The following is a 26,990-nucleotide window of genomic DNA, read 5'->3' as shown; positions in this document are numbered from 1 at the left end:
AAATTATTAAAGAAAGTCAGATCTCTCAAAATACTTCCTTTCACATGAGAAAGATGTATTTGTTCTCAAAGAGGTTTTAGGTCTTTATTTTTGAATGAAATGAATACAGAGTTTCAGATGAAATGTCATCTAACCCTTAACATAGGAACACTGTTTTGAGACTGTCAGAACAAAAGATTTTCCCTTAAATTTCAATTTAAAAGTTTGGCAGATTTGGTACAAATTCAGGAAACCAGATGGCTTGGCTGAATTTTGTTGGCATCTCCAAATAAAAATTACTTGAAAAATGTAACTGAGATCAAATGCATCTTCTGGCATGTGCCCATGTGAGGCTGCAAAGAACTTGTGGGGAGATGCAGGGGCTTTTGGGATCTTTGTAACATTTACCTTCCTCTCCTTTGCTGTTCTTTCTCTGATTTATTTGAAGCTGACTCTGGGTGCTGGATGAGAGTTAGTTGAAGTCCAACTAAGAGCTAGTCTCTTTCCAGATAAAACAGAGATTAAGTACCTGCTGATCTTGATTGCCTGTATAAATTAGAAATGACTCCACTGAAATTGGTCAGTTGATTGATTTGGCTTTCCTGTTTCTTCTCTCTAGTATGCTAATACTTGGACAAGCCAATCAGGACCAATCCCTCTCTGTACTGGACGTGGTACAAGTATGTGGTGATGGACATTCAAACTCATGACTGATTTTCTGTGAATTTTGGCTGCATGCAGTGAATGTCTGCACTCAAAAAAATTGGATTAAAAAAAAAAAAAAAAAGTTAATCCCATCTCCAGACTTACCTGTAGCCCAATACAAAAAGAACAAAACTGATCTGTCTGAAGGAATTCCCAGTGGGGTGTATTGTATTAACTTCAAATTGGTGTTTGCCTGAAACCTTCTGTCCCCGAGCTCTGGCACAGAGAATCTGTATCCTGCAGCCAGGCTGTACCCTGTGATCAGATCTTTGTAAAACTCTTGAAGGGGGGAAGGAAGCAAGTGCAGACATGTGACTTAAAAACATTTTTACTTTGTTTTGAAACTGAAGTGAGGTGATTATTAAATTTTCCATGAGTCATCTGGCATTGCTAACTTACCCAAAATTGTGTATAGCACTTTGGTCTTCAATTTACCCCTTCTCACTCTTCCATACCAAATATTCTGTCCTCAGTAAGATGGGTCATTTTACTCAAAAAGGGATACTACTAGGAAACAGAACCTCTGAAGCCCTGTGTCGCTCCCTGGCAGCTTTTTCTCCTGGAAAGCTTGGCTGAGAGTCCATACCATGAGAGGAAGGATTAGAGTCTTCCCTCACAGTAACGGTGTAGCTCAGGATTCACAAATGGCATCTGGCCTCACAGAAGGCAGGGAGATACCTATTACAGAGGAAACCTCCACCACTGCTGGTGATGGTGCGCACTGCCATTACTGCTGTGCCAGTGACAGCGCCAAGCAGAGACACCATGGGTACCCCTACTTATTCTCCACTGTTACTGATGAAGGGCCTTCTGTCATTCAGTATGGACATACTATTTTCCCTAGCTTGAATGCTTACAGGATCTCTTTTTCTCTGCAGGTCCTTCTCTTGAGGCTGGTTGGACACTGGAGCATTGGTTGCATCTTGCAAAAATGCAGCCTCTCATGCTAGGAAAAGGTTTTAGCAAGACTCCCCTGAGATATGCCATTTCATATTCCTGCTCCCAGGCTGTGAACATCTTTTTCTTTCCTGATCTCAGACCAGAACCTGACAGTTAATGAGCTGGGCTTGGGCAGCCTCAGACTCTGCTCTCCCAGATGCAGAGCCACACAGGACAGAAGCCTCCAGCACTTGCTCCAGAAGAGGTTTCTAACTTCTTCCTAATCCCAGCCTACTAATAGTGATGTCCAAGGGCCCTGGTAAACATCTTTCTTATCTTAGATGGCAGACCTAGGAAAGAGATGGGAGAGTACTGTAAACATAAGATGGGATTGCAGTGCTTTCATTCAGTCCAGCTACCTCCAGATGAGGCTGTACAGAGCCTGCATGTCAGTAGAACCTTCAGTTTAGTCTGTCAATTCATAGATTATACTTAAAGGAACATTGTTGCTGAGGCCCTGGTGGCTTAAGTATATAAGGGAGGATTTAAGATCTGCAGAAAAAGATCATATTTTTTATTAGAGCAACAGATATAATTGGAAAGAACAAATTTTTCTTAAACGTCTTTTGAAGGTATCGATCCCTATATGAGCTGGTGTGCTGAGGTCCACTGAGATAGTTAATTTTCTTCGTAACAGCCTGTGTGGTGTTATGCTTTGGATTTGTGAACAAAACAGTGTTCATAACACACCCATTTTTAGCTATTGCTGAACAGTGCTTGCATAGTGCCAAGGTCTTCTTTGTCTCTCATGCTGCTCTGCCAGCAAGTAGGCTGGTGATGGGCAAGAGATTGGGAGGAGACACAGCCCAGACAGCTGACCCCAAAGGGATATCCCCTACCATGTAACATTGTGCTCAGCAACACAGCTTGGGGGGGAGTTTGCCAAGGGTTTCTGTTAAGCAAAGACTGACTAAGCATCAGTCAGCTGATGGTAAACGATTGCTTTTGTATCACTTGTTTTTCTTTGATTAGTTTTGTCTTGATCTCAACCCATGCATTTTCTCACTTTTACTCCTCCAATTCTGTCTCCTACTGGGGCTGACACACAACAGCTGGGTAATGAGTTCTTATTGTGAATACGCAAACGTCTATGCCTTTGTTACTCAGAGATTAGGCTGTGGCATGGCTCTACCAAGGATGAGGATGTGCTGGTGGAAGCATAGCTGAAGTGTGTGTGGAAAGTGTTCAGAGGTGTTTAAGTCATTCAAAACTTTGGTCTAATACATTCACACCTCCCACTGCATAAACTGAACTGGTACAATCCGGATAAAAAAGAAAGATCTGGGGGAGGAAAAGGTGACAGAGGAAAAGGTAGGCATATCAAGCAGGGCAAACCAAAGTAATGTGGTTTCTCTGAGGAACTATAGCATGGCCTGTAAATTTCTGAATTATGATTTCAGACTCGAAGGTAATGAGGGACTCTCCAGTGGTTCATTGCCTGGAGAAAGCAATTCTGATACTCCTTTCATTGCACAACTGAGACCAAATGAATTTGTACATTTGCCATATACAGTAAAACTGGACACTCAGAAAAAAGCATCAAGGTATTTCTTTGGAAAGATACTGGCTGTGACATAAAGCTGTGGTAGGTTGTCTTTCCCTTTCTTGCTCAACAAGGCCACTTGCTAAAACTGAATGCTGGGAGGTGATTGCAGGCTCTTCGTGCCTTATGTGTATCCAGACTCACCAATTAACTTCTCCAGCAGTTTGCTGCCACAACTGACCTTGGAAAATGAAGCATTTCTGCATTTAAGAAGTGCTTAGAGAGGACTCTTTGCTGCCGGTTCCACCTGCCAGGGAGTGACATCTGTATATCGAGGGAAGAAAAAAGTCCACATAAATTTTGGAGCTTCTGTAAAAGCCATTTCTCACTTTTCTGACAAGCTGCTTTTCCTCCCATCTGCGTTCTCCGCACAATTGCTTCTCGGAACCAGGCCCCCAACAAGGTATTGTTTGAAAGGGATAAACATAGCGGGGCTGGATTGTTAAACATTTGACAAGTGTTTGTGATATTACACAGCTGGCATATAAAATACCTTGTGGAAGGACAAGGCTTAAAGCTTGTTAACAGCTCTCTGTGGAGCGAAAGCCCCGTGTTTGTTCTGGATTTGGCTTCCTCTTTTTTTGGTCAGGAAGATATTCCCAGGTACTCAGGGAAGGTTACTTGTCATTTTTTCCCTCCTTCATCCACTGTCTTTTTTAACACTTGACCTCTTCCCACAATACATGACTCTCATTCTGCAGCATCTCTCTCTTCCAATCCTGCTTTCACTCTGCCCCGGGAAAGGGTTCAGATCACACTAAGGCATGCTGAAGTGCAAAACCAAGTGTAGTCAAGAGAAATGAATTTCTCCAGCTTCTCTCAGCCATTCTCCTCAGTGTTGGTGCCGCTCCAGTGCTGACAAATATAGATAAGGTCTTGTGTACTTTTAAGTTGTCTTATTTTTCTTCAGCTTCAGCACTGGCAGATGCATGCTGTGCTTGGTGCCTTGTTGGCTTTGGAGCCCTGCAACCATATTCTCTCATATTGATCATACTTAACAGTTCTGCAGTGCATCACTTCAAAGCCTAGGTATTAGCGACTTGTAGAGGACAAATGCTGTCACCTGGTTTGCCCTTCTCCTTCTATACTTCTTCCTGCAGGGGGAGTAATCAAATTCCTCATAAACTGAGCAGGCCAGCTCCTTCTGACTTCAGTGGTCATGGTGCAGCTCTAGAGACACATTGCAAAGTGTCATGTAGCTCAAGAGCTTCTGCTCTTTTACAAGGACTGCATTTACTGATCAGCCAGAAAACTCTGCTCTTACTCCAGATTTTGTGGGCCAGGAACAATCTGTCCCTAAGTCCTCTCCTGTGTTTACGATTTGATAAGATAGAATAGTAGACGGTCAAATAAGGAAGTTTCCAATGAGTCCATATTTCCACATAACTGGCACATGGCAAGTCCTCTGCCAGAGTGTGCCTACTAGCCTGCTAACAAAATGAATCATGAATGTGGATGACTTGAGAGTCAAATATTTATGGTGGATCTGAAACAAAAATGTCCAGGCTTGCTGCCATACAGAAAAAACTGTAAAGCCTTTTTTTTTTTTTTTTTTTTTTTTTTTTTTTTTTTTTTTTTTTTTAGGTTTTCATGAGTGGAAGCCTAAAAACATACAGTAATTTAACATTTGGGATTTGGTGTGAGGTCATGAGCACCATGAAGGTTTCTTCTTAGTTTCATGAGCAGCAGGAATGCTGCAGAGCAAGTGGTTTCCTTGTTCTCAGCATGCCTGCTATTAGTGCCCATAAAGTCTCTGAAATAACTGCAAGGAGATAAACCTAAGACACAATTTTTCTTCCTCCTACCCTTCTATTTTTCAGGCTGGGCAAGAATCCTGTGGTATTTTCAGTGGAAATACTGAGAGACAAGTGCTTACAGAGGGATTTCCATCAGCTACACCAGGACAGGAACATTGCTTTGGCTATTTATCAACAGAGAAAATAAATTCTAATATCCATGCCAGTCAAAGCACTTGGCGCAGGGCTAGATTAATCCGAGAATCTGTGTTTGTGGGGGCTGGAACTGACACAAGATGGATTTGCTCATTATCATTAGCACTTTGTTTGCTATTCTTGACAACACAAAGAAGGCAGGGGTCATGTACATAAAAAGTCTAAATTACTGTTCATTTGGACTACACGAGCTTCCCTCTTTCATTCAACAAAGCTGGCTTGCTTTTGCTGCTTCTCTGCTCACTGGCAGAGTGTCAAGGTGGTTGATATGCCTTAGACAGCCATGTACAAAGGCAAGGGCCTTGCAAGAGGCTGCATGGACTCTGTGGGCTTCCTCCTGCTGCAGACAGGCTGGGAACCCTGCAGCATCACGTGCTTTCCTAGTAGGCTAGAAAACAGATCAGAAGACTCAGTCTCCTGCTCACTGTGTGTCCCATGGAGGAGATGACTGATGGCAATAAATAACATATCAACAGACATAAAGTTGTTTTAGTTAGTAACAGGAAAGTAAGACAACTGGAAACTTTCTACGATGAAGAAGAAATTTAGGAATTGTTTACTGTTGTCTTTTTCTTCACGATCCTGTGGTAGCTTGGAAATATATGAAACAAGCAGAAGCTTACCTCCTTGGTCCTTTGGATGGCTGCTTAATATATATTCTCATTTTACCTGTGCCTCTAGTGCTGGAGAAGGCATTTGCAAACGGCTTCTATCATTTTAACAGGTGACTCATTTTCCATGAGATTTACTTAGAGGAAAGCCCCAAGAAACACAGTCTTTGAATAGGATAATGCTACAGGAAAATCTACTTCCTAAGAAGAATTTATAGCTTTCCAAATGGCCCCAATTTAAAAGAAATGAAAAGGGAGTATGGTCTATTGGCTACGGAATGAAATTAATGCCAAGGAAATCCTTTCAGTAAGGGCCTATATATCTTTCAGTTAGCTTGGGCTTAGCTTTCTGTCAATGTTGTCTATTTTCCAGCATACTGTGAAGACTACAAGATATATGAGACAGAAAACTTGTAGGAAATTTTGGAATCAGAGTACATGCATATCACCTTTGCCTGTCAATGCATGTAGTCTGAGAGTCTATGCATTTTAGTTTTCTGGTGTCTAATAAGGTAACAGCTTTGAATAAAACCTTTCCAGCTGTTGAAGTGCTCTGACTGCCTATTGCCATTTGTGGATTTTCTGGTGTTCAAAAAGCAGCTGAGATTTTACAGTATCATTTGCCCCAGTGGAAGTACTAATAGTTTTGGGGGTTTGGGTTTTTTGTTTTGTTTTATTCTTTCCTGCAGGGCTTCAAGGTTTCAGGACCCTTACAGAAATATTTTGACTCTGAAACTTCTATTGCTCTCCTGATTCAGGCTAGAGAATTAAAAAGGATGGAAGGAGAAGGGAAAACCGACAGACTAAACCACTTTGATACACACAGAGACATGTGATTCATATAAGCTTCGTTTCCTTAAGAAACAAGACTGAAAAGTGCTGTATCTATACTTGGTATTATTCTATAGCTGGCAATGCACTTTCAGCTTCCTGTAGTAATGGCAAAATTAGTACTATTTTTATGAATTTTTTTGAAGACTTCCTCCACCTCTTCCCCTTCCCCTAATCTTTTTTACTATTTCCTTTAATCCAAAAAGGCCCCACCAATAATCTGTTCACCGTCTGTTTATAAAACTGATACTGCTTAGAAAAAAACATGGGTTTTTTTTTCCCTGTTTGATTTTTCCAAACTGTCTTACATCATCAAAAAAACACTGGTTAAGGAGAAATTATCCTAGGCATAGGCCATGACAAAAAAGTGCAAGGTACCTTCTCATCAAGGAAGCATCCAGAATATATGAATTCCACCAGGCATAACATGGTCATATGACATTTGGCTAAAGCAGACAGACTTTTCAGAGACTGAAGATCTAACAAATATAAATTTGCTTGGCTTTGATGGATGAACTCATCTGCATGACAGCACTTCTGGTCCTCCTGGGTCAATCCTCAAAGGTGTTAGACTGCAATATTCTATCCCCTGTTTTGTAAGAACATTGTGTGAAATTAACTTTGTGATATTAAATAAGGAAATTAATACAACCATGAATAGATGAAGGCAGTGTGTACATGTATATAATTTCTCTATTTTTTTTTTTTAAATTTTTGTTTTGGATGCTAACATCTGTTGCTGTGAAACAGCGGCATTAAGCTTGCAGGCTTGGAAACTGATGCTCTGGCAGCTCTGTCTTCCCGAGGAGAGGCAGGGACTTTAGTCTGTGGCTGCTGGTAAGGTCGGAAAGCAGCAGAGGTGGGATTCTGCTGCACTGCATGGGGTGAGGGTCCGGTTCAGCAGTGAGGGAAGCTGTCTGCAGTGCAGAGGTCAGATATTACTGCTCAAGTGATGAAAAACATTTTGCCTGTCCATGTGAGGCACAGACATCTGGCATCAGCTGAGTTTGGAAGGGCAGCCCTAGTTTTCTTCTCCCACTGTGCTCTGTAAGTACAGGTAGCTGCAGTGTGACTCATGCATGTAACAGGAAAAGCCATGTCTGTTACTGGAAGTTCAGTTATTTCTGGGTTGCAGTGTAGCAACTGTTTAACAGAGAAAAGATGCAAGGTAGTTAGTAGTGAATGGAGTTACAGTGACTTTATATGAGCTGAAATTCTGCTGCTTAAAACAACAAAGCACCACAAAACCCTAGTTCCAGCTGCTGGAAGGGGAAGAGGCAGAGGAGCATTGTCTGTTCTTCTTCCACAGAAGTCCCTGATGCAGACTTAAAACATTTCTTGGGAGTGAGCAATACAACTCGGCGGTTCTGGATATATTAGTCAGTGGTTTAAAAATTCAGTAGAAGAGCTTGCCATTTGTTTGTTAATCCTTAAATTCAACAGATTTTCACACTGAAGTTCTGAGCAGCACACCCAAAACAGTTAGGGAGCAACATGGCTCTTACCAGGACTCTAAATTTGGAGACAAAAATTTGTTTTAAATGATATTTTGTATTCGCAAGGGAAAAAAGTGTTTCTGGTCTGAAATTTTATATGGCAACTTTCACCTCAAGGTAATGAAAACAAGCTGAGCTATAAACTCTTCAAAACTGGGGTTTATGGAAAGGCTGACAAATCCTTTACTGGAGTGATGTGGCTGGGAGCACTTTAAAAGATTCCCATGAAGCCTTATTGATCATGATCACACACTCCCAAGCACTAACACCAGGAGGCTGCAGGCAGAAGGCTCGCTGTTTTCAATTACCATGCTGTCCCAGTGGCATGTCCGGCCGCCGGAGCCGTGTTAGCGGCTGGTCATCTGCTGGGCGGGGGCCCCGTGAGCAGCCTGAGGTCAGTGTGCTTCCTGACTGCCCTACGGCCGCACTGTGTCCCGTGTACCCCCGGCTGGGCCAGCAGTCCTCTGCCACATCACTTCTAATGAAGGATCTTTATCCTATCCCCATGGGAAAGTAGGTTGGTTTGGGAGAATGTGAGGAAATGGGAAAAGAAAAACATACCACTTTTGGTTTTCTTTTTGTTGGAATTAATCGTCAAACATAGATCACCTAAAACGAATTGGCTTTTAGTGAGAGGATATGGCTTCACTTCTCAGCCTCTTCCCTTTGGGTTTCAGCATGAAGCCATCTGACATTGGAAGCACCAGCAAGAGCCGGTGATTGGACCTCAGGAAATTCACAGTGGTGTTTTTGTGCTTCTAAATGAGCAATGCTGTTGCTTGTAAAGGCCTGAGGTAAAATCCTGGCCCCACTGAAGTCCTTGGCAAACATCCTACTGCCTTCAGTGGGGCCAAGATTTTACCCCGGGTCCTGCAAGCCATTAGTCTTTTGAGTTTTTAATGGGTCCACTCCTGCACAGACAGACTTCTCTTGTAAGAAAGGGTTAGTTAGATTGGCTTGAATACTACACAATTTAAGACTTAAAGGAAAGCAATTTTGTAGTGAAATTAAGGGACTATAAAAGGAATTTGGCTTTAGACAACTTGCTTCTGTTTGGATTTGGATTAGTCTGCAATCTCCTTGTCTGTATTTAAAGTATATGTCCTTGCCAGCATCAATAATCTATTTTCGTTAGTGCAAGTGAAAGGCTCTGATGGCTCAGAGGTGTAGTCTGGTATCCAGTGCTGCCCTGGATTTCTTCTTTGGTTTAGGAATCAAGCTACAAATAGTCAGAGACTGCATGCTGCTCCTTAACATTTATGTGTTGCCAACAGTCGATTCATTGACACGTGGGCTGACACACTCCTCCTTTCCCGTCGCTCTGCTTCCAGTCTTTCCTATATTTTTTCCTGACCCTTGAGCTGATCCAACTCCCCAAACCTTTTCTCTGCCCGTGGAGTCCCTTCCAGCCCAATTTCAGCATTCATTTGCACTTGGACTGATTGTGTTTTCTTTGGCAAAATTTATTTTATCCTGTCCAGCAGCATATTAATCCTCAAGCACTTTCTTTAACTTTTCAGGTTCCTCATATACCTCTCCTTCCCCCACCTACTCCAAAGTAAATAAATCAGGACTTTAGATAATGCACATCAAATATATCATTTCGCCTCAGGTCACAGTGTCATGTGCAAGTTAAGCTCAGCAGGACTAGGGGTTGAAGGTGGAGACTGCAGAGAAAGCCAGGGAGGAGGAATGTGTGGGGGCAGCCATCACTCCAGAGGAGCCCATAAAAGACCCAGCAGTAACATTAGGAGAGACTGCATGGGGGAGCCCAGCTCCTACTGACATCTACTGCTGCCTTGGGGGAGCGTGTTCTGCATCCTGCCAAGGCATGCCTCCACTCGTACTCTCCCAGCAGCTACACTCTGAAACTTTGTTCCTCTGAAGGCATCTCCTCCTCCACCCTGTCAGGAATGTCTTTTCTTCCTTTTTTGTCCCCTCCTTCCCAGGCAAGGGGCTGCATTTTTCTCTTACAACAATTCTGCTTATCCTTGGCTCATGTGCTGAGTTATAAATCTGGAAAGTCTTCCTGGACTTCCCTACGCCTATGTACGTGCGAAGTCTGAGACAAGTCCTTCAGGCGCTTGTCTCCAGTGCTCTGGCATTAAGGACGCAGTGCTGCTTGGAGGCTGCCTTGCAGAAAACACCTAACAGCAGATCCCGACAGTCTGTGATAATCAAAGATCCTTTCGGTGTCACACAACATCGTTCATCACAAAGTTTTGCCAGCTCTATTCTGTTTTATTTAAACACTGTCTTCTAAGTGGAAGGAGGGTATATCTTGAGGGTGATCTCTGCTATGAAATCCTTGCTCAGAAGTGGGGTAAAAGGAATGTTTTCTTGGTAAAATTAATGAATTATAAAGAAGCAGATCCTACTGTAGTGGCAAAGGACCATCAGTTACTTCATCTATGTTAAAAATAATAAGGGACTTTTTTGTAACATCCCAGACGTTGCTTCTTTTTCAATGTGGGTAAGCATAATTATTCAATTTGGCCTTGTCTGAAAGAGCCATCTGTCTCCTTTAGTGTTCCCAGTGTTAACTGAAGCCACTAAAGCCTGTGCCTAAGTATGATGGAAAGTTCCCCCGTGCAGGAAGAGTAGACTGGGTGAGAGAGAGCCGCAAAGTGTGTTTCTGATGGAGCAGCTAGGAACGGCAGGAGAAGAAAGTTAAGGAACTTCATCCATGGGATCCTTCATGTGTTTAAAAGTTGAGATTTAATTACTACACCACGTTTTTCTGTTATAGGAGAGTAACCCATCCTGCTTTAACATCCTAGTGGAGATACACCTTTGTAATTTTGCTGTCATGGAAACTGCCTGAGTTCTACATAAGCAGCGACTATAGGTGTGATTTTACAGACCTGACTTGGTACAAATGACAGGTGGTTTTTCTCTGCTAGGAGTTTGTAACATAATACTTACGGCATGCTAATTTATAACCTCCCACCTTTCGACAATGAAAGAACATATGGAAAAGAATATAAAGCCAAATAGAGTAATTGCCCTAACATGAACTGAAAAACTGGAGTGTAAACAACCTACTGAACATGGAGAATAAGTATACCCATTTACGTGCAAAGAAAATTTACTTTTTGTAAATGCCTCCATGCTAGTCATGCAATAAAACACATTTGAGCCTACCTCCAGCAATGATCACCAGTATCAGAGAATTCTTAAACATTTATAAGGAAGCTTAAAAAGCATCCAAAGATTTCTGGAGACCAAAATAAGTAAAACATGCCACTATATCACACCACAGCTTCTTCAAGATTGATTTTGAATGCATTAACGCTCTGTTCTCTACACAGTAATACTCTTCCTGAAGAACCCAAAGCACTAGACATCCAATAAGGTCTCTCTGTGTAGCTATTTGCACCTTGGCAAACCAAGACAAAGTACCTAATAATTTGTAGTTTACAATGACAGGCAGTAGTGTATGAAGATTGAAGAGAATTACGGGGAGTTAACTTCTACTCAAGAGAAGGAAGGAAAGAATACTGTATGTGATTTGACCTACTATAATATGTGTGAAACTCTTTGGTCTTTTTTTTTTTTTTTTTTTTAAATGATGATTAATCCATTTTGGAATGTGCTCATTAGGCACCTTATCTTAAAACCTTTCCTCTTGGTGACAATATTTTTCTTAATGATTTAAAATGCAAGGGAACAATGTCAAGACCTCAGTGAATGTTGCTGCCATTAATAGACAATGAACTAGGAAGAAAGGCAGTTGTCATGAACCTCCTCATTCTCCCCATTTGGTCAAGAGTTTTCCATTACTGCTGTGTTTGTTAGTACCCCATGGCAAACAGGGAGGATGACTGATGAAATGATGCATGTCCTGGCTTACTCTACAGCTGACTGCTCTGCTTCACTTGCATTACCTACTTGTGCTGCCTGCTGTACTGTAGTTATATAGATTATATGACAAGTCAAATTTGGGTTGAATGGAGTGCTGCCATCTCTTGGTTATTTTAGGCAGATACACTCACAGATTGTTTTATTTTCCTGCCACTCAAGAATGGTATGAAGTAACATAGAAAAACAGCTATTCTGGATTAAAATATTTAGGCACTTAGGAAACATAATTGTGGTCTTTATATATTTAAGCATGGAGAACAAAGTACATTTGCTGGTGTATTGCATCTCTGCATAACTTCTATTAAGGGTTTTTAACAAAACTATAAACCATGAACAGTTGGAATAGTTTGTATATTTTGTGAACAACATGAAGAAGGGAAAGTGATATTTTTTTTATAAATAACTGTAGACAATAATGACACTAAAATGTATGCATTGAAGAGTACTGTATTAGTAAGACATGCCTATCATACTATTCATTTTCAATCATGAGAGGTCGAATTATTCATACTCAAGATTTGTCAAATAATTTATTTGAAAATTCTTTTGCAATTACAAATGTAATTTTCTTTCCTTCTTATTTCTGTGACTGGAGCCAAAAGACTTACTGTAAGTACTGTCATGATAGAATCCAAGGCCACCTTCTTCCTAGACCTTTCCATGGTCAGAGACCAGAAGTTCATAACCTTCCTTTCTCCAATAATAGCAGAAACCAGATGTTTGTTGGCTTGATTTTCCTTTTTTAATTGAAATATGGGAGAAAAGAAAGTCTAGTTGAATTCAGAATAAACTTGAGAAACTTTCACTACCACAACTTCTCCAACCCAAACCCCTGCCACATTGCAAAGAAGACAACGCATGACAAAGATTTTGAAATAATTAATAATTCAGCAAATTAATATGTAAATAGGGACATGTCCACTATGAATAAACACTAATATTAGAAGAACAAGGCATTAAGTTTATGATTATTGTTATTATACTCTAGATCAGGGTGACAGCTCCACATGGTCATCCTAGAGCTCCCTCAGGGAAGAGCTATCAGAGGTTGCCTGCCTCCCACCTTCTGGCACTGAAGCTGGGGAACTCCTCAGAAGAGCAGAAGGCCCATAGTCTGTTTTTTGGTGAATGCTAGGGATATAATTTAAAAGCCGTTGGTTTTCTTAGTGTTCCTCAGCACACCACCATTAGATCTGTAACGTCATCTCTCCTGACATGAGGGTACAAATTCAGTGACAAATGCTGGGCAAATTATTGCCTTAGTGTTGCCACGTGTAGGATGGAAAAACACTGACTCTTGTGCAAGCACAGGGTATTCTGTGTCTGAGACCTGGAAAAGTCTCCTGGTTAGGATGTAAAAGTTCTTGAAGGAGCCAATGTCATTGTCTGCTGTTGCTCCTGCTCATCCCGCTGCTGCTGCCTGTCCTGGCTCCCTAGCAGTCCTGTGCAAAGAGCATGAGTTCCCAGCAATGTCAGGGACTTGAACTACTTTGGTTCCTTTGTTTGTTATGTCTTCTGACACTTCTAATATTAGGGTACCTCCAATATTCAGCAGCAACCCAGAGGAGTGGTTTAACATACTTCTGAAAACAACCAGTCCTAGTTGTTGTCAAAGAATGCTCTTCAAGGAATTTGAGTGAAATGAGGGGAATCACACTTTGTTTTATTTAAACTAGGAAATCATCATCTGAGAAACAAAATAAAGTGTTTAATGCTAACTAATTGTATGAGACATATTACAGTCTTCATCATTATTGCTTCCACCTCTGTCCTGCAAAGACAGGGAGAGAGGAAGATGTCTCTTGTTCCTTATCCTTCCTGTTCCCCTGGGAGCACTTGGGCGCCAGTTTCTGATTCTCTGAGGAGCTTAAAAGGTACTAAGTTTCTCATTTAACAGTGGGAGCAGGAGCATAAATCTGCCTGCTCAGAAGCTGCTCAGCAGAGAGGTCAGTTATGGCATTGCTATTGTTCCCTGAGGCATCTTCTCCCCCTTATCAGCTGGTGTCATCTCCATAGCTGGTGCATGGAGCTTGTGTGCTTCATGTCAACTTTCCAAACTCTTCTACCTAAAACTTCACCTCCGAGCCAACCTAAGAAATATGGCAACTTAAGGTCATCTCCCAAAAGCAAGTATGATTCACCTTGGCTGCTCCATAGTCTACTCATTTTAACACCCTTCTTTGTCCTTAGGCTGGCATTTGTGGATTTTGCAGGGTTGTTCTTTTGTTTACTTTTTCTTTTTGCATTTGCAAGTGATCACTTCTGCCTCTAGCCAAGATTTCTAGCTGTGTCAGCCAACGACTGAGTGGCTGGATAACTTTCTCTTGCTAAAGGAAAATCATCTAGAAGGGTTATGATTGTACTATGTTTACAATGTTTGGACACACTGGTACAGTCTCTGGAAAAGTAAGCTTTTCTTATATAGGTTTCATTGTAGTAATAATAGAAAGAATAACAACTAATTACTGGTCTGAGTTCTAGGGTCACTCCTAGTCCCAGGCAAAGCACTTGCCTTTCAAACAGCTATTTCCTGACAATTTTTTTATATATATTGAGAAGTGAATTACAAGGAGTGGCCTCAGTGTCTCATACAGTAACAGGCGTTGTGGAAGAGGTTCCTGTAACATGTTGCACATATTTTGAGGCAGCTGCAGAAATCCTAAAGAGGGTGTTATATGGTGCTACTTTTGCCAATTTCTCTTAAAATACAGCTTCACTTTTGCAGGTTTTTTTTCCACTGTAGGAAATGCTATGTCTATATATACATAAACATTTTGACTGTACATAAGCAAGGAAGGAATGTGTATAATGCTAAAATACTTTGAAAATTATGAGATGACAGATCACAAGTAGGCTTAAAGAATCCATTACTGACTGACTAAAAAAAGCAGTTCAAGGCACTCCCTCTGAACAACCCTTTATCTCCTCTGACAGTGGTGCTGACTGTGAACACTGCAGAAGTCTCTGGGTGGCAATTTCCTGGACAGCCCTGGAGGACTTGCTGCATTTGAATCAAAACTTGAGTGTGGGAGGTAGGGTGGAGGAGGGAACAGAGGTACGTAGTATAGCTCCACTTATCTTCATAGCTATTCATCCGCCAAGGCAATGACAGCATATTAAAGTGGCAATGTGATTTCTCAGTTCTAATCTGGTTTATCATCATTTTTTCTGAGTGGTGCCTTGGAGAGTCAGGGAGGGGAAATACACATTAATACTCTGTGCTGGTTCATGACTAACCATGTTCAAAATGTGCAGTGTTTCACAGAAGTGAGGGTTTTATGCCTTACTATCTTTTCTGTAACTGTACAGCATTATCTACAGCTGATATACAGAGAAGTTTAGGGGGTTTTAACATGATGAAGATGTACTTATTCTCAGGAAGAAGTGATCCAGCCACACAGTAATACAGTGTTCTCTGCCTTTCTGTGCAGGAAACATACCTTTATTTATGAAATTCATGCTTGTGTCTAAACCCATAGATAGTGTAGAAAAGGAAATCCATTTAATAGAGCAGGGTTGGAATAATGTCTTCCTGAGTGGATACGTTTGATCAGCACTGTATGGTCTATCTCAGGATAAGTGACAAAATATACTAAGGCAGGTGTGGGTTTTGGCTGAAAACTGGTGCTTATTTGTGATGTAAGTTGTTGATAAATGGTTTGCAATGAGAAACAGATCGATAGCTTTAGAAGCAGATATGATTTGTTTATCCTGTAGCCAACACCCTCATGCTCAGCTTGTCAACTGTCTTTTCCCTGTCACAGATAGTTGGAAATCAGGAAAACTGCTTTCATGGATTGACTGTTGTCAAGCTGAGAGACAGTGTGTTCCAGATTTGTGGCTGGCTCAATCAAGCTGGTATTAGTAGAGCTGTGCTCATCTTCTGACCCTCTCAGTTTTGTAAAAAAAAAAAAAAAAAAAAAGCTGAAACTAAAGCAATTCAAATTAGAAATAAAGCACAGTTTTTGAAAGGCCAATAAAATTAACTTTTGGAACCACTTACCTAAAGAGAGAGTGAATCATTTAGCCACTTGACATCTTCAAATTGAGATAGATGTCTAAAATCCATGCTATAGTTCTGCCACAGCTTACTGGATCTGATGTAAAGTACCATGATAAATTGTTTTATGACCTGTATTATGTGGGAGGAGAGAGTAAAGCATTGATATGGTCCCCTTTGGCTTTTTAGAACTATGAATGTGCATAGCTACAAAGGCAAGGAGGAATGGGTTCAGGCATTTGTGAACACTATCATCTTCCCATAAAGTGTAAAGGAGGTGGCATGACTCTACAAGATAGAGGATGAAAGTGGACTTCATCTTCTGAACACTGGTGTTAGATTCAAAGGTGAAGGAAAAGGATTCCTGTAGTGACCCTTCATTTTATGTTCTCTATAGTATAGATCAGAGCAATAGAGGATATATGAAGGTGTTAGTAGATGATCACAGGTTTGATTGAGTTTAGAAGACACCTATATCGGCTTTGAGCAGCTCAGTGTTTTGATTGGGATGTGTGCTTTTAGGATTTGTATGGTTCAGTTTAACTCAATTGGCAACAAACATTTAAAAAAATATCTCTCCAGTGTTAAGACCAGCAAGATGTGCTCATGGTCCTCAGTGACTTTCATTCATACTGAAGAGAATATAAACCAGAAGCCTCATGCAAGTGCAGATCAAGCACTCTTGTTGAAGGGTGAAGCAACGCAGAAGAATGAACAGTGGTGGTGGCCTCACTGGTGAGCAGATCCCTATTTATTTCTTCATGATGCACTCAAATACATTTAAGATCTCATTAATAGATTACTTTAAATTTAGGAACATTTCCAAAAATTTTAGTATATCTAATCTCTGTTTTCATACCTTTTCTAAAGCACACAAATATGTGCTCTTTCTCTGTAGTCTTCAGTACTTCAGCCAGCCCTGACTTCATTCCAACACAATCTGGGTTATAGTGCTAGATTGATAAAAAGCAAGAGGCTAATCATGAACAGTGAGTGAAACAACTGAGTGTTACAGTTTCCTGTATATCCAGACTGAAGATCACACCTGTCTTTCAAAGACTGCTGTAGGCACAAATGTTAACAAATGTTACTGACACAACACAGGAGGTGATTTCCCTTAACATTACCACTGAGTGCAGAAGAAATTTAGCAAAACTTTGCCCAGGCATGGTGAATTCTGGAAAAATGTCTGCAATACAACAATGTGCACAAAAACATTTTGCACTGTGGAATGTTTGTATGATCTCAGATTTGGAAGCAGACAATGAAGGCTTTCATAAGAAGGTATTGCACTGTTTTTACGCTGGGATACTGATGATAAAGTGGAAAGGAATATGTACACCATTCACAGAGGTACGGAAATGTATACTCATAGCATACTGTGGTGCTGCGCCACTAAATGTGATGGCTGATGGATCAAATGTCTGCAAGGCTAAGTGGGAAGCTGAAGCTTATTATCCACCCATCCACCTGTCTAGTTTCACGGAAGCTGGTATGCTTAGGCCCCTGACGATCTTTTCTCCAATTGTATCCCGTCCAGTGTCTGTATTCAGTCTGGAACACTGCCAAATACAAACAACTTCATCTTAAATACAGAGCATATGTGTAGGGTCTCACCTGCTCTGTGTGTCAGTGCTATTTTATTCTCACTGGCTACCCAGGCACTTTTACCACCTTTGGAGTGCCTCTAGATATGCTGCTCTTCAGTGTTTCTCTGAGTGATGAATATGCAATACTGGTGCCAAGACATTATGTCTAAGGAGTGTCCTGACCCCAGTGTGAGTCTGGGGAGGTGAGAAAGGCTGACAAATGCTGAATAACTACTAGTCAATAAAGCTCTGATGTCTCAAACAGCAGAGAACAGGTGCTTTGAGGGGAAATATGCAAGTAAAACAGACAGGAAGGTTTGGTAGTTTAAGAACTGAAAATAATTCAGGGCAATAGCAGAGTCTAGCAGACAGCTAAGGGAGCATGTGCAGGCATGAGATTAGCCTGCAGTGATGGATAGGAGGGAAAGTTCCCTTTGGCAGCATCTTTTCTCCTACAGCATCACTAGCACAAAGGAAAGGGGTGGAAGGTAGATGTCCATAACATTGCACCCTTAGATTTATCATTCTGATTTATAATCATTCCTTACATGATTCAAGAGAATACAAGGAAGAAAACACCTTCAGCCTATGTGGAGAAAGGATAGAAACATGTCTATTTAAAGCCAATATTAAGCTACTATATTGCTGTCTCAACAGAAGGCAATAGCACTTTAAGGTATAAGACAGCAACATAGGATTTTTAATCCACTTTGGGATGAGAAGTAGGATCAATAATGAGGATTGGTTCTATGGTGTAGGCTGGATAATTGTAGATTGGAAACTTGTTTAAAATTATTCACCCATTTTCATCATTTCTCCAAGAGGTGTAATTGAGAGGAATAATTACCTGGCAGTCTGAGTCAGCAGATGACCAAGATGATATGATAGCTTGTTGGTGGCCCATGAGAAATAGATGACAAATACAATTTTAAAAATCCTGTTTAAGTTGTGCAAGGAAAAACCTTTTAAATCTTTGACATGGAAAAGAAGTCTTCTTGCTCTTGAATGTTATTTAGATATTGGGAGCTCTATCTTTGCCAAATATAGCTACTGCATTCAATATACAGCTAATCACTACAGTTTTTACTTATCTGTGCTGTGGGTCTTGACGTTTTTAAAGTCCAATGTTGTTTTCTTTTTGCTAAACAGTGACTCCAAACATCCTTTATGTGGGAATGTTATTTAAGCAAAACAAATATTATGTACATGCTAACAATTCACTAAACGGTTTCCCCTTACCTTTAATGACCTGTTGTAAAACACTTGAATGATTCATTGAGGAGAAAATCAAGATAATGCAGGTCATTTTGTAAACCCAAAGATAAGAAGCAGCTTTTTCATCTCTGGAACAAACAGTATTTAAGCAGTGTGAGCTGTTAGTCCTGTGAGAGTTCAGAAGTGTTCCCACTACAAAAGGTCTGTTTCCATTGTTTTATAACTTCTGCCAAAATAATTACTCTGAACTGCTAAAAATTAGCAGAAGGAGGTCTTAACCCAGAAACAGTCACTTCAAATTCAGTTTGAATAACCTTGGTTAGGCTGACTTTAGGGCACAGGAGGTGAAACTGCTTGCAGACTTACAAACACCTTTGATTTGTTTAACTTCAAAATAGCTTTGAATATGCATTTTGCACATTTGGCAAACACATACATTCTGCGAGAAGAGGAAGGCAAGACATCAGTCTAATCACAGAAATGCTAGGCTTTAAACAATAACTTCTCATTTGCAATAATTATTATTTTCCAGGGTTTTTCTTTTCAGTCTGAAAAATTTGTTCTTTGTGTACCGCATAGGAAACAGAATGATTCATATTATTTATTTTTAATAAACACACAAGCCTTTAGGAAGTCAGTATATTACTGACAGTAGGTGCCTCTTCAGTTCATCTTGGCAATGACCTGTAAGTTAACAGCTGCATCCAGTGCTCATTAAAGTTACTGGAGGGATTTTTACATACTTCAGCAGACTTTTGTTCAGCCTTGATGTGACTTTGACATTTGGCACTGAAGACAAGGCACTGATGAAACAATCGAGATCAAACATGTAGACACTTCTGTGAAGGTACAGTTAAGAGGAAAGTGATGTAGTCTTTTTATGTTTGTGCCTATGGGAGTACTTGTCCTTATTTTAAAGGCAACTTGACATTAACACTTAAAAAGCAAAACATCATGGGGAAAATACAGATTCCTACAAGTCCAGGTCTCAGTCATAAGGGTAAAATTTTGTTATGGACAGTGGATTCCTCCTTGGGCCAGTGCAAGCCATTTGCATTTGACCAGTTTCTGAAGGTTCATATGAAAAATCAGCGATGGGCAAGCCTTTGACTTAACCCTATAACTGCTCATAATATCTGTGGAAGAGCTTGTCACTTACACAGTCTTTTGCTTCTTTTAATATATTTTATTTCTTGGATACAAGATCCTTTTAGACAACACCTACCATGTCAAACACTCTGCCTGTGCAGAACCGGGACAAATACAGAAACTTCCCCAATACTAAGCATTGTCCTCAAGAAAACTAGAAGCAACAGGTTGTCTCCAACAGACAAAGGAAGAAATTACTTTCCTACAGACAAAGGAATGCAGGATACTAGCATAGATGGCATTATAGGGATGATACCACTTACTGGCTATTTTGTTGCCAAAAAGATCCAAAGCATCTAATTAAGTTTTTTCCATCACAAGAGACAGCCACCGAAATATCCAGTAATTAATGCTGTGATCATACATGCTTCTCGCTTCTGGACAGGAAGGACAGTGACTCCTTACCAGCTTGGGAGCTGCTACAGCAAAGATGAGTGCAAATTTATAGCATCTTTGAGCTTCCCTAGAAGCTCTTCTATTATTTGAGACAATCATATCATTATTCTGAAAACAAAAAGGAAATGCTAGCCAACTGGAAGTACAAAATAAGACTCCCTACATTTTGAGAAAAGAATAGAGGCTTTCAGATAAATTGCTTTTCCTTGCTGGGCTCTCTTTTGCTGTAGTTAATTATGAGTGGCATATACGAGAAAAGGCAAGCCAGTAAGAAAAGTTTACAGGCAACACTAAGGAAGCGTCCTAATTCCTCTGGGCATTTTAGCATATGTTGTGCAGCACTAACCATTTGTTTTCTGAGTGATCTCACCAGGGCACCAACAATGTAGATGTCTTCAATGGATGCTTGTTCAGGCCTAATAATTACAGTTTAAAGAACAGTTAGCTATGCATTGTCTCAGTTAAAACTAAGACATACATTTTGTTCCCACAAGAGATTGGACTGTGGATTTTTCTCTACTGAGCAGTGTGTAATATAGAGTACTGACAAACAATAGGAACCTGGAATTGAGACATAAGTTTGAGAATATCTAATATGGCTGAACAACAAAAAAATATCTTTTGATGTCACAAAAGTCACAAGGCAGCAAAACCCAACATGTGTGCATAATGAATTACCAAAATATGTGAGCCTACTGCAAATAACATTTAATTCCTATTAAAATAATTTATTTATTATTCTCAGGGAAATTAGAATAAGTTAGTTGTGTATGCAATTCTCTACAATTTAGACGCCTTTGCTATAGGGAATGAGAGCAGAAATAGTGCAACAAGATATTCAGTTGAACAGTTGCTTCATACAAAACAGAGCAGAAATGGAGCAGCTCAAAAGAAAACTTAGTCTGCTCAGAGGTAGCTTTAGTTAATGAATAAACCCTATTTCCACCAGTCATCTTGGTGAAGGCAAGGATATAGAGTTAGTGTAGGTTATGTTACACCTGTCATGGTCTCTCTATGTGTTAGGTGTTTGCTCTATTGACTAAGGTCTCTTTGTAGTCCAATGAGACAGGCAGAGAGAAAAGAGCATCTTCAGAGGGTGACTTATTCCACATATTTTAGATATGCTCTTCACATGCAGTGAATCACCTTCTGGTGCTCTCTGTCTCTGACAGCTAGCTTGGATGACACCTGGTTCTTTGATGGTTAATTTGAGGTGTACTCAGTGTCACATTCACGGTGAAACTAGGGTGCCTCTAAAGCTGGGCCAAAGTGGCTGAGTTTTGCCACTTGTTTCAGTCATCCCAAGGTTTAACAGCCTCTTCGTGAGAATGCATGAAAGCATCCAACCAGGACACCACTCAGATGGTACCAGGAGGCTCGAGTATCAGAAAGCATTAACAGCATGGTCTGGCCGTGCTCTGAGTCTAGTCCAAACATGATGGAAACAAATAACAACAAGGTGATGCAGTGGCATGTCCTGATTCCTCCTGCTACTGCTGCTCAGAGGACTCCTGCTGATCTTGCTGCGAAAAGGGGAGAACTCCACATATGGAGTAGACTACAGGAAGAAGCGGGAAGAGAGCTCTGCTTGGTCCTACTCCTGAGCTGAAACAGTCCCAAGCTGACCTCCTGCCCTAGGGCCCACCATGGCTCTGCCTGTGTGGGCAATGTTCATGAAGTTTGCATTCCCCAAAATGAAGGTTTACCACACTGCATTCGATACTGACTTTGCAAAGGAAAAACACAGTCACAGAATCACAGAATCATCTAGGTTGGAAAGGACCTTGAAGATCATACAGTCCAACCATTAACCTAACACTGACAGTTCCCAACTACACCATATCCCTAAGTGCTATGTTGCTCCTACTCTTAAACGCCTCCAGGGATGGGGACTCCACCACCTCCCTGGGCAGCCCGCAGTCCAGTAAACATCAACAGGATTCAGTTGTCTCAGTTCTATCTATTCAGAAGCTTTTCACTATTGAGAACATCAGCCCTCTCAAACAAGATGTCATTCCTACTTTTTACAAATTATCCCTGTGTAAATGTTTCTTTGCTATTTAAAGCAGAGGTATATTGGGAGAAGAGGGAGATCATACTGTACATTCTCCTTTTTTTTTTTTTTTTTTTTTTTTTTGTGTCCCCAGTACCAACGCTGTATTGTGTGCAATACAAGTATCACATAAATGCAAGTTTACTAATTGTTAACATTTAGGTACTACTAACCACCCATCATAAATTATACCAAATATAGTAAATTCAGTGGAAGGGCAAAGGAAAAAAAAAGAAAGGTAGTCCAAACATATAATTAAGCTCAGATATGATGTAATTTAAAATGTAAAATATTCTTGTATCTAACACTTGATGTCACAAGTTTCTGGGTATGTTACTGATAAGCTATCTATTATTTAGAGTTATTAAGACCATCACTTTGGACTTCCTTTCTCTTCAAGATGATAGTATGGAAAGATTAAAAATTCTGATTTTTTAATTATTTTTTTTCCACAACACTTGGTGGCAATCACTTGAAGACTGCTAGGAATTTTGCTGCAGTAAACCATCTGGCAGATAGAAATATATGTTCTGAACTGTTTACAGCTTGAATCAGTCATGTTATGGAACTTGTATATTGAAAAGAACAACTTAAGAGGCAGAAATACAGCTAATCGAGCATGCACTTCCCTGATTATTTTCTATGAAGGCTTATTATAGGTCAGGCTGTTGTCATCTTCATGAGCTACTCTGCTAGTGATTAGCAAAGGCAGAACCCAAAGAAATGCGATGGGTCCTTCAGAAACTATTAAATTGCCCTAGTAGCTTCACCCGCTGGAAATGATTGACTGTATATACTAACAAAACATTTTAAAAAAGTAATCAGAAAGCTCTGAATTTATTAGCTTTTATTTCCATTGGGATAAAGTTGGCAATGACATTACTGTCCCAACCAAAGAGGAATTTTTTATATATTTTTATTTTGGAGATTTTTCTGTAATCTCCTTACATATTTCTATCACTCTTGATTCCTGCTATCACTGATATTAAGGACTCAGTGGTCTGAGCTCTTTTTTATCTCCAATTCCTTCCTGAAGATTTTTGCAACAAAGATCAGAGCTATAGACTTTTACAGCTGCCAAAATCTCTGCTCAGCCTTAAAAATACACGAGACCATCTCCCGTCCAACAGGCACCAGTCTGGAAATGCACACAATGCATACTGGAAAATTCCTATCTCTGCTTCTACCTACTACACCGTATTTCCTAAATCTAGAGATTGTGAGGAATTTAGTATAATCTGGATCTGCTAGCCACAAGTCATTATGTCTGTATGTATGAACCATCTGAGTTCTTTGGGCTGTGCACTAGAAATACAGTGTCAGAATTTGGATTCTGTGCATGCCAAGTTATTATTAGTTATTCAAGAGGAGTTCTCATCCAGCTAAGTGACTGTAGGAGCTGACTATTTTTTAATTTTCAAAAAATGCAACAGCTTAATACACATATAGACTTTACCCTGCCAAGAATAAAAATCAGGTGTGTATATATAGTTGAATAAATAGAAATGCTGGCAGGCCATATTGTCTTAGAGCAACTGGGAATTTTACCCATTTTTTTTTTTTCCCAAATAGAAGATGGTAATTGTGCTAAGGCACATTTTTTATTTCTGACTTCTTATATTATATTCTTATTTGTAATATTTCTTGTTCTGTCAAGAAATTAAAACCATGACAGAAGTCATTCTTATATAGGGGGAAGTACATGGTGGGTTCATCTCCCTCTGTGGAATACAGAAGTGAGATATGAAAGTTAGGAAGAAGTGTTGCTGCATGGGTTTTGGGTGTGAAATGAAGGATTATAACTGGAAAGAGGTGCCTAGGTCAGAGACAAAGCACAAAGCTGTGGCTAGATGACCCCAGATGTGGAGCAAATATGGAACTCCTGGGTATGAAGACACTATTCTGCTCAGATAATAAAATCATAGAATCACAGTATAGTTTGGGTTGGAAGGGATCTTCAAAGGTCATCTAGTCCAACCTCCCTACAATAAGCATGGACATCTTCAGCTAGATCAGGTTGCTCAGAGCCCTATCCAACCTGACCTTGAACATTTCCAGGGATGAGGCAGCTACCACCTCTCTGGGCAACATGTTCCAGTGTTTCACCACCCTCATCATAAGTTTCTGCCTTATATCTAGCCTAAATCTACCCTCTTTTAGTTTAAAGCCATTACCCCTTGTCCTACTGCTACAGGCCCTACTAAAAAGTCTGTTCCCATCTTTCTTAGAAGCCTCCTTTTAATATTGAAATGCTTCAATAAGGTCTCCCTGAAGCCTTCTATTCTCCAGGCTGAACAACCCCATCTCTCTCAGCCTGTCCTCAAAGGAGAGGTGTTCTATCCCTCTGATCATTTTTGTAGCCCTCCTCTGGACCTGCTGCAGCAGTCTGTCTTTCCTCTGCTGCAGATGCCAGAGCTGGATAAACTGTTGTGATCAAGGCTTGAAGCACTGAGGTCTTAAAAGGCTCCAGTAACTAGAGGTTTTCTCTGTTCCTAACTTTTGCATTGACTGATGAATTTTTGTTACCCTGCTCCATCTCTGGAATTGCTTCTACATTCATGTTTTCTGTCCTGCTTCCTCTAATTCTTCTCCCAATGGCTTCTAACCATGTGTCCTCTTGAATTTGTCCATAGGGAACCGGCCTGAGTCCATAATTCTCACAGGGTGTGTGTGAGGGAGCACAAATAAGCAATATTTAAGAACTTATGGTCTCCAGAAATCACACTCTGCTTAAATTAACAGATAATAACAAGTGTGTACAGAAAAGGGTGAATGGAGTTTAAGCTTTGAGAAGCTGAGTTTCTTGATTTTTATACTGATGTTTCTAAAACACAGTTCTGGGCAAAAGCTGATGTGTCATCCTGGATCCCATTATTTTCTAAGGGCATTTCACCAAGAGTCTCAATAGGAGCAGGAATGTTTTGGGGAGGAGATCAGAAAATGCCAAGAAACATATCTATGAATGTCTGTCCAGGATTGCTTGAATGATAAGAAACATTTGGCATCATTTCACTTGATATTTCCTGGAACATCAGTTTTGTGAAAAGAGAAGATTAAAAAAATTGCAAAATCCTTCTATACGCAAATGACCTAAATAGAAGAGTGTGTTTGCACTGGGAGGATAGATGATGCAATAGAGGACCTGGAGAAACTGGACATGTTGTATATTGAAATAGTAGTCTTAAGTGCTGGCCAGCAACATTTTTCATCTGACTTCTTTCTTGACATAAACAATGAGATGTTATTGGGTTTTTGAGATGTCAAACGACTTTCAGGTTGGCGTAAAATCACAAATAGGGTAATTATAATTTTATTTGGTGGAAAAACTCTGCTGTCCCTGGAACCTAGGTTACAAGAAAATCAGTTAGTTAACATAAAAGATTAAAAACCTTAATTTGGTGATTTGCCATTTTAGTCAATGCTTGGAACTGAATTTCTTATACACACTAGCTCTGTGAGAAATGACTCTTGAACTTTATTCAATAAGATCAAAGAAAGGAACTGGAATTATGACAAACACTTGTCTATTTCTTTCTATAGTTGTAAGAATCTGGTAGACTTTTATTCCTCTGAACATCAAATAAGGTTATGTCCTCTTTTTCTCTCAAAGAGCTATTGCAGAAGTTAGATCTGAAACTGAGATTTAACAGAGTAAAAGCCATTCCCTCTGTATTACTTTTCTGAAATAAGGCTATGTATGCTGACAGAAATCAAGCCAGGGGAAAAGAAGGTGCCAAAGCTACAGCTAATATTCAAGTCAGCAGTAAAACAATTTACTGAATCTGTAAGCTGTTGTTAAATGAGAAACAATTATCAATTGTCACTGTCAAAAGAAATAAACCATGAAATAAGATAGGCTACTGAATATGCCTAGTAACAGACTGAGGACATTGAAGATAAGGTTGACTGCCTATGAAGGCAAAGCCAATAGTACACTGGATGGTTACAACTTGCTTATTGAAACATCACATCCCATGAGTAGTGCTGATTCAAAAAACAATACTTAGAATGAAATGCTTCTTGTTGTATGATGTCTTCAAGTGCTGTTAATAGCTTTTCTCTCCTATATTGGGTTGAACTAAATAAGCACACTTTCATCTCTGTCAGGAACTAATTTTCTAAGTTTTCTGAGTTTGCAAGCAGTTCAGGAGGATCTAAGTGACATATTTTAATTTTGCAAGATATTTGAACCCTTATTTTACAAATAACTCTGATAAAGGCATAACTTTTTCCCAATTGCAGCTGAATTCATTTGTCTGCTGGATCATTCTTGCCTGTTATTCACTCTCAGAAGTGAATAGCTGGAGTTACAGCATGCAGGTTACCTTTCCTTCTTTTCATTTTTAACAAATCTAGGCTTGCCAAAGCCTATTCCTGCTGCTTTTCTCACTTCATTGTGCAGCACAGCTGTTTTAAACTTCCTAAAAGGATTCAAGGCTGATCAGCTGGTATTTATTGGCTTCAGGGAGTATGCTAGCGGTACATACTTTTGATGCTTAAGAAAAAAGCAATGTTTGTTATTAAACAGTTTTGGAAAATGTTTTAACCACATTTAAGAGGGTGACAAATAACTGTGCTTTAAGAGAATGAATTTTAAAGAAAGTTTCTTTCTGTTTCCTGAAGGAATGCTTCTTTTGAAAAGATCAGATTCATAAACTTCTCAAAAAG

At 40.0% G+C, this 26,990-nt stretch overlaps 1 long non-coding RNA gene across 1 annotated transcript; it reads right to left on the bottom strand.

The window, feature by feature from the left end:
- Positions 1–415: 415 nt before the first annotated feature.
- On the bottom strand, positions 416–16,020 carry LOC113478483. Its single transcript, XR_003398067.1, has 3 exons — positions 15,924–16,020; positions 3,348–3,430; positions 416–525 (listed from the first exon to the last, which is right to left on the bottom strand). It is a non-coding gene; the product is annotated as an uncharacterized LOC113478483 (long non-coding RNA).
- Positions 16,021–26,990: the final 10,970 nt, after the last annotated feature.

Source organism: Athene cunicularia (genome assembly GCF_003259725.1).
Source record: "Athene cunicularia isolate RWA chromosome 3 unlocalized genomic scaffold, athCun1 chr3_part1, whole genome shotgun sequence".
Taxonomy (NCBI): Eukaryota; Metazoa; Chordata; class Aves; order Strigiformes; family Strigidae; genus Athene; species Athene cunicularia.
This window is presented reverse-complemented; position numbering and strand designations above follow the sequence as displayed.